The 12632-nt window shown below is 46.2% G+C and overlaps 1 protein-coding gene across 1 annotated transcript in view; it reads right to left on the bottom strand.

Annotated features, from left to right (window-relative positions):
• The window catches only part of KIAA1211L (KIAA1211 like), a 132417-nt gene that overhangs the window by 119468 nt on the left and 317 nt on the right, over positions 1 to 12632 (bottom strand). The window lies entirely within an intron of this gene.

Here is a 12632-nt window from a genome sequence, read left to right as displayed (position 1 = left end):
ATCGTGAATATATACCACATCTTCTTGATCCATTCGTCAGGTGATGGACATTTAGGCTCCTTCCAAGTTTTGGCTATTGTTGACATTGCTGCTATGAACATTGGGGTACATGTGCTCCTATGCATCAGCATTTCTGTCAGAAAGAGAGAGAATCTTAAGCAGGCTCTGCACTGAGCATGAGTTGGATCCCACAACCCTGGGATCATGGCCTGAGCCATAATTAAGAGTCTGACACTAAATCAATGAAGCCACCCAGGCTCCCTGATGACCTGTATATTTCTAATACTAAAGCTATACTGAGCTGTGACACTTCTTGATGGCTCATGAAAATATAGTTACTGTCATGTGAAAGGTTTCCCAAATTGTTCAATGTTACAACAGGACCCTCATTCTCAGAAAGACCAGGCACTTTGGCTTTAGGGGTGAACCTACAGCCTCTAAGAAACCAAACGCCACAGCAGCCGCCCTGGATACTGCTCCTTGATGTGAGTTCAGATGAGAATTCTGGTATGGCTGGCAGTGAGGGGCTTACATCGCCACTTTGCACAAAAGACTCCGTCTGTATCCATCAGAGGAACAAAGAACCGGGACAGCATCAACATGAGGCTACAACAGAAGTGCTTATCTGGGAATGGGGGAAAGATGAGAACAGATGATTTGGGGGGGAAGTATTTGTTCCTGCAGTTAATCATGCTGGTACATGGTGAACAGTTCACTTAGTTCACTTGCGGAGCCGGAAAGACTCAGGATGCAACCCACTGGGTCTCCTGTGACAGGGACAGGCACATGACTTTCACCTCCCTGAGCTTTAGTTTTCTCACCTCAGACGAGCGATAATCATTTCTACTTTTAAAGGTTATTCACAGAATTAGTGAGACCATATATTCCTTAGGTGCCTGATAGTGCCTGGAAGACGTAGCTGTTCAGCCAGTGGTGGCTCCAATCCATTTCCCCTCCCTGCACCACTTCAGTTTTTATTCTCACGGGCGGCAGCCATTTAACTTGCACGCCTTCAGGTGAGCAAGTACATAAGAGCTGGGGCTAAGTACACACTTGCCCTGGGACACAGCACTCCTCCAGTCCACTCAAGAACACTCCAAGGCCGGAGCTAGTCCCACCCTCATGCTCCAGATGGGGAACTGAGGCACGGAGAGACCACACGGCTGGAGAACAGGAGAGTGAAGCTTTGTGCTCAGAGCCCCCCAGTCACGAGGCCTTACTCTACCTAGAAATATATTAATAAAGGGGCTAAATTATAATAACAATTAAAATAAAATGTCATTTCTAACTCACTCTTATACACTGGTTATAACATGTCTGCCATTTCCACATAAACTATTGTCTTTGCTTCTCCCAACAACCCTGGGAGGCACGTATCTCAATCTCAGTGTGCATAGTCAGAAAGTAAGCCCAATGCTGTCCTCAAGTCACCCAAAGAGCCAGGGGTCTGCCAGGGTGTGGTCAGCCCAGCCCCCGACCTGTGCCTGTGCCCCTGCCACCTCCATCTGTGACCTTCCCCTCCTCTCCTTTCCTGCAAAATCTGCTGTAGGCAGCCGAGAGAAGCAGGAGGGAAGAAGGCTCTCTACCTGGACTCCAGTTTGGCTGCAATGTCAGGGAGGTGGGCTCAGGGGAAAGCTGACTGGGAAGTAAGGAGCCCCTCACATGCCCCAGGCCCTGTGAACACCCCTGGGAGTGATTTGCCAAAAGTGTTCCCTCCCATTAAGTAAAATCCTGGGGGAGTTATAAGGACACTTCCCAGCTACTGCCAAGTTAATGGTTCAAGACAGGTTTTAAAGCAGGGCAAGAAGGAAAGGACACTGGGTTCAAATCCCGCTCCACTGTGTACTGGTGACTTAGGTAAGTCCCATAACCTCCCTGTGCCTCAGTTTGCTCCTCTGTAAAATCAGGATAAACAGTGAGGGTAAAGCAATCATGACAGCACCTGGGCACGTTTGCCAACTAGTAACAGCAATAAAGCCAACAACCACACAGCACTTGTATGGGTCAGTGCCTGGGTTGCACACTAGAGAAACAGAGGGTATTTTTAAATATAATTTACTGTCAAATTGGCTTACATACAACACCCAGTGCCCATTCAACAAGTGCCTTCCTCAGTGCCCATTACCCACTTTCCCCTCTCCTTCACCCTCCATCCACCCTCAGTTTGTTCTCTGTATTTAAGAGTCTCTTGTGGTTTGCCTCCCTCCCTTTCTGTTTGTGACTATTTTTTCCCCTTTTCTTCCTCCATGGTCTTCTGTTAAGTTTCTCACATTCCACATATGAGTGAAAACATATATCTGTCCTTCTCTGCCTGACTTATTTCACTCAGCATAATACCTTCCAGTTCCATCCACGCTGCTGCAAATGGCCAGATTTCATTCTTTCCCATTGCCATGTAGTACTCCATTGTATATATAAACCACATCTTCTTGATCCATTCATCAGGTGATGGACATTTAGGCTCTTTCCATGATTTGCCTATCGTTGAAAGTGCTGCTATAAACATTGGGGTACATGTGCCCCTATGCATCAGCACTCCTGTATCCCTTGGGTAAATTTTTAGTAATGTACTGCTGGGTCATAGAGTAGTTCTATTTTAATTTTTTGAGGAACCTCCACACTGTTTTCTAGGGCAGCTGCACCAGTTGCATTCCCTCCAACAGTGCACGAGGGTTCCCGTTCCTCCACATCCTCAGAAACAAGAGGCTATTTTCAATGGGAAATCATCTCCTGAGAGAAACAGGGAGAGGGATGAGTGAAGCCGGGTTCACAGCTCTTTCACTCAGTAGCTGAGGAACCCTGGCCAAGTTACTTCACTTCTCTGGGCCTCAGTTTCCTTATTTATAAGATGCACAGCGTGATCATAGGCTTCAGTGAGATGATGAAGGGGAAACACCCAAAATGATGCCCAGTGTTCAACAGGTAGTAAGTACAGTAAAAGTAAATACAGTACAGTAAAAACAAGCAAGTAGCTTGTTCTGAGACTGTTCTGCAAGATGAGCAAATATTTCTATAAATTTTAACTTGATAAATGAGCAATGCCTTGCAATATGAGTAGTATGTGATGTTGAACATCACGTGATCACAACTGAGCCAATGGTTTCTCTCTCTCTGTGGGACTGTAGGTGATGGTCTCCCATGCAAGGATGCTCTGTCTTAGGCCACAGTGTTTGGAAGAAATCAGTGATTTTTTAGAACATTGGAAAGTGCCCACAACTGTACTAGCATATTTTTTTGTCACTTCAAAGCATCTATGGACGGTCCTCTGCTTTTCCATAAAGTGTAAGCTTAGGGATGCTTTGCTTCATTCTAGGTCAGGCTGCCTGCAGATATAGAGCCTTTCCCTTTCTGCCTTATTGCAGTTACATTAAGCACAGTATAAGTGCTTACTAATACTGTACCGCAGTCAACATCCATGTGAGCACATACAATGGCCCCCATGCAGAAAAAGATTCCATTGAGCCAGTAGATAGCAGTGATTCCATCAGTGATAGTGAAAGTCATCCTACCCAGTAACCTTCCTCTCTCGTCTCCCTCACACCAGCCACGAAGGTTTGCAAAGCTTAAGTGCAATTTGTTTATTTTTCTTTATATTTCATATTTTCTGTACTTTATATTATATTACAATATTGTAATCATTCTTATATGAGTATTTTTGGGTTGTGAAAAGTATCATCTGAGTTTCCATTATCTCTTATGGGGAAATTCATTTTGATATACAAGAGCATTGGATTACAAGCATGTTTTCCAGAATGAACTGTGTTTGCAAACCAAGGCTTTTCCATATAGTGACTGGCTCTGTCAAGTTCTATTTTTAATTTACAGAAGGAAGGTGCTGTTGAAACCTGAGGTGAATCACTTGGGATATATCAAATCACCAAATACATTCTTTTTAAAAGATATGGGCTTCTCTAGTGGATCTCTAAAACATGATCTTCTGGACCCTCCAAGAACTGGTTCCAAGGGCTGCCACATCCCCCACCTGGAGTTGGGGGAAGCTGGGCTCCTTCTTTCCTCACCCCCAGATTCCCCCTCAGAGCTTCGACTTAGGGACCACCAGGTTGCTTCAAATAGTCCATCTCTGAAGGGTAGCATTTCCTGGAAGGGGTGGAGGGCCTGTAGGGCCATAAAGGTGTACACATCAAGCTGCTAGATAATCCCCACAGTCACCAAAACACCCTGGGCCACCCATGGGCTCAGGGTTGCAAAAGACACAGTCTTTCCCGGAACCCTTCCTCAGCAATGCTTTACCTGAACAACTGAAAATGCAACAATCCACTATAAAACACCTGAATTCATAATAATTATGCACAAAAGCCTGTTTGAAGAGGCGAGGAGAAAAAAACCTGACTCTTAACTTGGCAGCACGTTAACCCCTGCTTCCGCCCCATGCCTCATAACAGGGCTGTTCAGCATTAACACGACACTAGCAAGAAAGGGGGAGAGGGAGCAAAGGGTCTCCAATGTCAAGAGGAAACAACCAGACAACCCACACCCTTCCCACTGAGGCAGGTCTCTGGGGATCTGATTTTCAAATACATGGTTCATAGAAAGGCAAGTCTGCAGGAACTATTTGTACATGGCTTCATGTTGTTTTGTCACCTCTCTGAACAAAGCTCAGGCTAGGGAAGCTTCTAATCTGGTTTCTAAGAGCGAGTAGGAAGGGGGCTGGGACTCATGTTCAAGGGGACTGAAATGAAAACCTTATCCGTGAAAGATTCTGAGCCTTCTCTGAGAGCGGAACAACCGATTCTGTGAGACAGGGACCCAGACCCACCACACCTGTGGCTACGTTCTGTGACTCTCACCTCTGCCTGCCTCAGATACAACATTAAAGAACAACATTAGGAAAATAAATAAAGGCTGAGATTCTGTTCACGCTCCCTGGCTTGTTCGCTGCCTGCTGGAGGCTAGAAAACTAAGGAGTAATACAGTTCATAAACTGACTTCCTAGCCTCCCTCCCTGCCAGGTTCCCCACGTGGAAGAGTCTCCTGTGCATCTCTGCTAACAGACACCGCCACCTCCGCAGAGGCATCAGGTTTTTCCATGGGGGGAGGAGAGCGAGGAAGCCCCACAGCCTTGTCCCCAGCTTCATGGATGTAGCCTGAGCACGAAGGACCCTCCACGGAATAGGTCTGGAGTTGGAGGCAGCAGCTCCTGGCTGGCCAAGCTCTACAGTGTTCCACTGGGGGTCATTCCTGCAGGTCTGGCCATGGGCCAAGCTTCCAACAATTCTGTTGGCCCTGAATTTCCTGCATTAAATCCTCTTCTGCCGAAACTAACTCAAGCAAATCCTGAATAATGCAGATGTTGAAAACACTGTAGACTAAGAGGGAGGAAATCTCTCTCTCACATATACACACACACAAACACCTTGGTGTGAAAAAGAAATTATTCCAGGCAGGACATATCAAAGGAGGAGGCATGCGCATACACAGGAAATCTACTTATGATACAGTACTTGAAAGGAGGCAACCAGACAAATGTGCAAAAGATAATGGACAAAGATGTTCACCATCCTCCCATTGGCAAAGGGTTGAAAATAACTTTAGTAGATGTCAATCCAACATCGGGATTGGGTTAAGTAGGTTGGGCCTGCCCATCTTATAGGAGCTCCTCACGACCACATAACTGATGCTAAGAAAGAATTATTTAGTATCGTGGAAAAGAGACTCCACACACACTACTAATTTTGAAAAGACATCACCAATGTCAATATTACCTCTTCATATAAAACATGCACTTTTGTGCATGCAGACACACATCCCTGAATAATCGGTATAGCACAGCCAAAAGTTTGGGAGGACATGGCCCCAGATCTACCAAGACGCCCGCTCATGTTCCGCCCCCGGCTTTGCCGGGTGGTGGAGCCGGTCTGCTGTGCTGCCCCTGGCCTCCTGCCACACCAGGGAGCAGCCAAGGAGCAGCCTGACCGCCACAAGCCAAATCACACGTCTGGTCGGCACTCTGGACAGCTGGCAGGCCTGCTCCACGCCAAGTTCCTGACCTTGTGGGCCGTCCCTGCCTGCTGGCCTGGCGGAGTCTTGCCGGCAGTGGTTCCCTCCACTACCAAGGGATGCCTCTGGGATGCCCAGGGCCCGTGAAACACATCCAGCAATTTCCGCTCTAAACGCGGTCCCAGAGAAGCCTTGCTCATGCCAATACCTTAGCTGAAAGAACATCCCTGCTCGCAGGGGCCATGATGGAAACAAGATGAGAGGGCCCAAGCCTCAGAAAACAGTGACTCAGATCTGCAAAATGTCTTATGTTTGTATGTGAAGAGCCTCTTTCACCCAGACGGTATACTGGAAACACTAATATGTGGTGATTTAAAGATCTGATTTCCAATGGAGCATGCAGCCGCCACCCAGCAACCGACAAAACATACGTGACCACTTCAGTTCCTGAGGAAATGATCCCAGTTCCCAGGAAACGAATCGCCAGGTGAGGTGGCAGGACGACCCGCCCACAAGCCCCGTCCTTCTCCCCGTTTCCATCATCAGGGTTCACACTTGCAGCTTCCACGTCCCAAACTGTCCCACGGAAAGGACCCATGAAAAAGTTCCTGCTAGATGGGCACTGAGGAGGGCACTTGTTGGGATGAGCACTGGGTGTTGTATGAAAACCAATTTGACAATAAACTATATATATATTTAAAAGTTCCTGCTACCACTTCTTGGGGGGAATGGGAAGTAACTAATGAATTAAAGCAAAATGATGAAACCTCTGGACCCGGAGTGTGGTAATAGACCTGGGTTGGAACAGCAGGTGCAGAGAGGGGACAGTGCTCCAGAGCAGCTCACTGCTTTGCCCACATCAGCTGCAGACCAGGGAGGAGAACTCAAGAGGCCGGGGGCTGAGCCTAGGCCCCAGGTCAACTGTAGCCCCACATCCAATGCCCCTGTCCCTGTACCTGCTGTGTGCAGATGTTGTGCCTGGCCACACAGCTGCACCCAACCCAAAAGAGCAAAGAGTTGAGACCAGCTTGCACAAGGCTCAAAACAGCATGTACAGCCTCACTGACAGGTAGCCTCCCACGGTCACTTTTTTCCTGAGGAGCCAAGAGCAGAAACCAGCCCTGAGCATCCAGTTCAATGTCTGTCTGCAAACCTGAAGTGCACATGAGCAAGCTGTATGAGCCTGTACAGCCCTACCCCCAGTCCCAGAGGCCCCCATGCACCTCAGTCTCACCGATCCTGATGGGACAATGGCTTTACAGAAACATATCCAAACTGGAAACTGATTTTAAGAGACTAAGCTGGTTTAGTGTACATTTGTCATATTATTTGAGAACATTCAATTCTAAAGAAAAGACAGCAAAGGGGATAGATGACTTGTAATATATGTTTAGTATAGATAAAATTCAGTAAGGAGAGCAAGTGTATGTCAAACACAGACAGAAAGGTGTGAAAGGACAAGAGATACCTAACATTCATGAGGCACTAAATATCCCAAGGCAGCTGGGCAGTAAATATTCATGATACACTAAATGCTGAAAAAATAGTAAATATTCATGATATATTCATATGCATGACATTAAATACATAGGAGGAACCTAATGTTAGTTGCAATTTGGTTACCCATTGGGGACACCCATTCTGATCTTCTAATCCATGGCTGTTCATCAGGCTCACTGATGTGGCAGGACAGAACTATCCCTACAAGTCTCACCAACAGAACAAGTATATATATATATATATATATATATGTGTGTGTGTGTGTGTGTGTCCGTCCCCCACACCTGTGGCCCTCCCACTAGTACTTTAACTCTGGTCCTCGTAACCACATATTAGCAGGGAGAGCTAATGCTGCAGACAGACATGGAGCCCATGAACACAGCGGACCCAGATGCTGAAAGTCTCCCACCTACTTTCACCCTATCCTGCCTGAGCCACCCTTCCCATCACTCGCCCCTCACTTCTCACTGTGGGCATTAAATTGCATCAAGGTCTCTTTCCCACATGACGTCTACCACTAACTCTCCTCAGCAGCACTCTATAGCACATTTGCTCATTTTCCTTAAATGCCATTAGATCTCAGATCCAGAAGGACCCTTTATTGTTGTCGGGCACTTTATTAGGGGTCCTATTGGGAATTATAATAAGTGCCCTTCACCTTCTAAGAAAGGCAATGGAAAAATAATAGTCATAAATAATTTATGAAGCATTTCTTCGGCTGATACAGTACCTCAACTGATGCTTGTGTGTGGGTGTGTGTGTATGTGTGTGTGTTATCCCCCATTCTATGGGGTGTCCGAGGTCACACAGAATCTAGGTGTGACAACTGAAACCAGAGCCCTGACTCCCCCGCGTGACTGGACTACTTACTTTAAGAGAGCAAAATACCTCTGACATTTTCATATCCTATATTCTGAGAGCCGTTTCTTGGGAAAATTGCACACCACAGCTAATGTTTCTCTTGCCTCCCACAGACATGAGACTTTGAGGGGTAGAAACGATGGACAGATTGGTGAACAGACCTCAGAGGTGAGGCTTTATATTCCAGAATTCTCAAATCTCATACATTTACAAATCAGCCTCACACACCAGGGCTAGGAAGAAGCTTGAGCAAATAAATAACTGTCTACTCCTCACCTTTCAAAAAGATCTTCTGTAATTTCTTTTCACAGATACCTTAATCATAAGAAACCTATTTGAGAGTTCTTCCTACCAGGCATCTGCACCAGAAAAGTACAAGTGTCTGCATGGAGTCAGGGGCTGACTCCCTGGATGCATGGTCACACCTGTCTCACTGTTCTTTGTCAGTTAGCCACTAAATTCCCTGAGTACTCGTCTGGCATCTTCTGGTTTGTGACCTGCTGAGCTCAGAATTACGGGTGACAGCACATTAAAGCATTACAAAGAATTCTAAGGTAATTCATCAGAATCACAAATGTATCTCAAGGATCACTGACCTGACCCAAAAGTTTGAAAGTATTTTCCAGGTGCAAATTTTTAAGAAAACTGGGTTAGATTAAAACACTTCTGATTTCCATTAGTTTGGGAAAACACAAGGAATTTAGATGCTGACCATTCCTGTTATCCCACCTACAGATGACAGCAACTGTGCCAGTGTTTACAGGTACCTAGACAACAAAAGGGATAAACATGACACCAAGAAGGGTCAAGCCAAGAGCATGCCCTGAAAGGCCCCTCCTGGGAAGGACTTTCTGTCTCTAGGCACTCAAGAGCTCCTTCTCATGGAAAGCTCTATTTCATCTCACAACCATGTGGCAAAGTCTTAATGTTACTTAAAGTTACCCCCTCCAAGAAGGCTTCCCTGACCACTTCACTGTCCAACCACTGAAAGCGAAAACAAAATCCAGAGCTTGGGTTTACAGCTTTAGGCTTCTTAAAGGCTAATCTTATTCTCCAAATAATTCCTAAGCACCCTGAAGAAGTACCTAATTATGACTTGGTTTTTTCTGTGTCTCTCTTAGGCTTTTAGTAAATGCCAGGCTCATAGTGGATCATTCTGATGAAGAAGAAACAGCAACATAAATAAGGGGTAATGGTGTGAAAGGCATGAATCCACATGAAATGGGCTTACCGAGTTGGACTCAGTAAGGTATAAGCAGAAAGCCAGCCTCTCTCCCACCCACCACCAAAGCTTCAAAGCCGCACTTTCTCCATTTCCTCCCAGCCTGTGACTGGTATCTCCAGCAGGTTCTACAGCTTTCCCAGTCCTTTTCAGGTATTAAGAACTCCAAAGCCCATAACCCAAGTCAGCCTGACCTGAATGATGGAGTGAAGGAGTTTTCCCAGTTTGCTCTTCCCTGCTTCCTTCCCACCTCATCAGAATGCATCTGATTTTTCAGGGGGGGGGGGTGGTAATAGAAAAAGATGTTTAAATTCCCTTTGCATATCAGGAACAGAGCTTGGAAGAGTTGATCCCGAGACTTTAGTCTAAGTCATAATGCACAGAGAATAGAAGATATGACTTAAGAAAGATTCTTGTCCCACAGGTTAAAAAAAAACTCTTGGGGTGCCTGGCTGCCTTAGTCAGTAGAGGATGAAACTTTTGACCTCAACGTTGTAAGTCTGAGACCATGTTGGGTGTAGAGATTACTTAAAAATAAAATCTTAAAAGAAAAAAAAAGCCCTCCTCTTCCAGTACTAAAAAAAGGGGAAGCTGGAGGGACGACTGAGCACCCACCCTCCCATCTTTGCACCTTGCCTGGAAAAGAGGTGGTGAGGGAAGAAAAATCCCTGGGAGGTTGAGGAGGACACAGAAAGCATGGGAAGTTTTTGTTCTGCTTCCTATGGAGAACACTGAGGACCACACAGCAGAGCAGACATGGAAGCCTAACATAGTGCCACACAATCCGGGCAGGTTCTCAGGTGCCCACGAGAGACCTAGAAGAGATCCAGAGGGAGCCAACCTCATGGTCAGTTGCAGGAGTCAGGTCCCAGCTGTGGCTCACTCCAGTGAGACCCAGCTGGACCACACTCAGTGGACAGGGGAAAGGAGGCTCAGTGGTGGTGACGGGAAATGTATCAGAGGACAGGAAGAGGAACAGAAGGCCAGAAAGAGGCCACTCTCCCGCATACCCTGGTGTGATGCCATCCTCCTGGTGGCCAGAGACCACCTGCAGGGAGAAGGGGCCCCCAAGAGTAACCTAGAGAGACTGAGAGACTGACTCACAAGGGACCAAGTTGCTTTAAGCTAGTGACTGACACAATATCACTTGACTCAGGCTCAGGAAAATCACAATCATGAACAAGGACTACATATACCAAAAGGGAACCAAAGTCGTTAGTTTGGAATAGCAAAATTAAGTTTGTTTCTAAAACATTTTGTGAACTACAACGTATGGCTGGTTAACGCCACTGTTCTAAAATAAATCCCAAGCAGGAAACATCTCTATCTTGATTCAAAAGCTTCTGTAGGGTCTCCATGCAACCCAAACAGAATTTATGAGTGTCTGTGCATGACAAGGCACAAGGCTAATGTCCAGAGTGGGAAGCAGGTGGCTGCCCACCAAGCCATCATAGAAAACTTACCCTCCAGGAGGGCCAGCGCCTTCACACACATTCTCTCATTTAACCCTGACAGCATCCCTGTGAGCTGGCTATTATTATTCCTGTTTTGCTGAGTGCAAACTGGGACTCAGAAAAATTTGTTGAAATACAAATAGGACAGCCACCCTTTCGTAGTCCCCTTATGCCTAGTCCAATGTAAACAGCCAGATGCTATGCATTAGCTGTGCAACATCCCTGGAGAGTCTACTTTTTTTTACTTTATAAATGAGAAAACTGATGCTTGCAGAGGGTAAGCAACTTGACTCACAGGTAAGTCCAGAACTAGTTTGAGGCAAGTGAGGTATTCGCCTCAGGCACAAAATTTAAGGGGAGACCAAAATGCTCCACAAGGCGAACGTTTTAAGCAGTGATTTGAAACATCAAAATGAACACAAAATCCATGTTGTGCTAAATATCACAATTTAAAATAAAGACAGGATCCATATTAGTGAGTTTTCCTTTTGCCTCAGGCTCCGATATGGCTCAGCACAGCGCTGGGGCAGAACCAAGAACCAGCCAGCCCAACCCTTCTCCACCAGCTCCCAAAGGCAAGGATCACAGCGCCACTTTGGGGGGGGGCGGGGATCCTCCAGGTGTTTCCCCTCACAATTTTATAACCTCAAAGGGCTCTTAGGAGTGACCACCATGCTCCATAATTCCAGGTGGCGGGGGGAGGGGGGTGGGAGGGTGACTGAGTTCCAGATTGAATACCAGAGGTCTAAAAAGATTCTATTCCACGGTCCCCTGATTGTGTTATGTAAATGAAGGAAGCTTGCAGGCTTGAATAAGGGAGTAGGATATTTTAAGATATCAGCTTGAGAAGGTATGGGGTGATCCTCTAAAAAGATCACACAGCTGCTTGTCTCCCACTTGATAAAATCCCTGGCTCAAAATTAAGTGTTCAGCAGTGACACGATGCCAGCTGTCAGCCTGTACCTACACCGATTCAAACGGTGGCATTCCTTTTCCCCTGCATTTCAAAAGCCAAATGTTAGCTCATTTGAGTAACTACCTATGTTCTTATTAACCTCAAATTTAAGCCCTGCCAGATATGAAGCATCTATTCAAGATATATTTTGTTGATTAAAAATTTGAACACTGTGGTGAGTGCTGCCTGGCCTATAGAACTGTCAAATTGTACCCTGGAAGCCAATGTAACATTGTATGTCAACTATAATTTGTAAAAAACAAGCCCCCTCAATTTGAATATTTCTTAGATCAAACCCAGAATGCCTTACTGGTGGCTTGTAATCGAAACCTAAAACCTGTCTACAAATGAACCATTAACTAAAGCATAAGAAAGACAGTGATTGTCCACTAATTTCTCCTGCAATGGCATTTAGAGACAGCATGCACAAATAAACATTTCCTATACTAACAATTCGGACCCAGCAAGGCCGACTTCCCTCGTTCATTTTCTTAAAACTCACAATTCAAAGTTAAGTCCGGCAAAGTGAGCAAAGGGAAACTTTGGGCACTTGAGTGAGCGCCTCTCCCTCATCGCGGCCCAGGCCCGCGCTGCCCCACGCGGCGGCCGCGGGCATCGCGCCCCCACCCCTCCACCACCCTCGGTTCGAGACGCACCTGGCCGCTCAGGCTCGGCCCTGGCC

Source organism: Suricata suricatta, chromosome 4 (assembly GCF_006229205.1).
Source record: "Suricata suricatta isolate VVHF042 chromosome 4, meerkat_22Aug2017_6uvM2_HiC, whole genome shotgun sequence".
Taxonomy (NCBI): Eukaryota; Metazoa; Chordata; class Mammalia; order Carnivora; family Herpestidae; genus Suricata; species Suricata suricatta.
The sequence above is the reverse complement of the archived record's forward strand: the minus strand, read 5'-3'. Positions and strand labels throughout refer to the sequence as shown.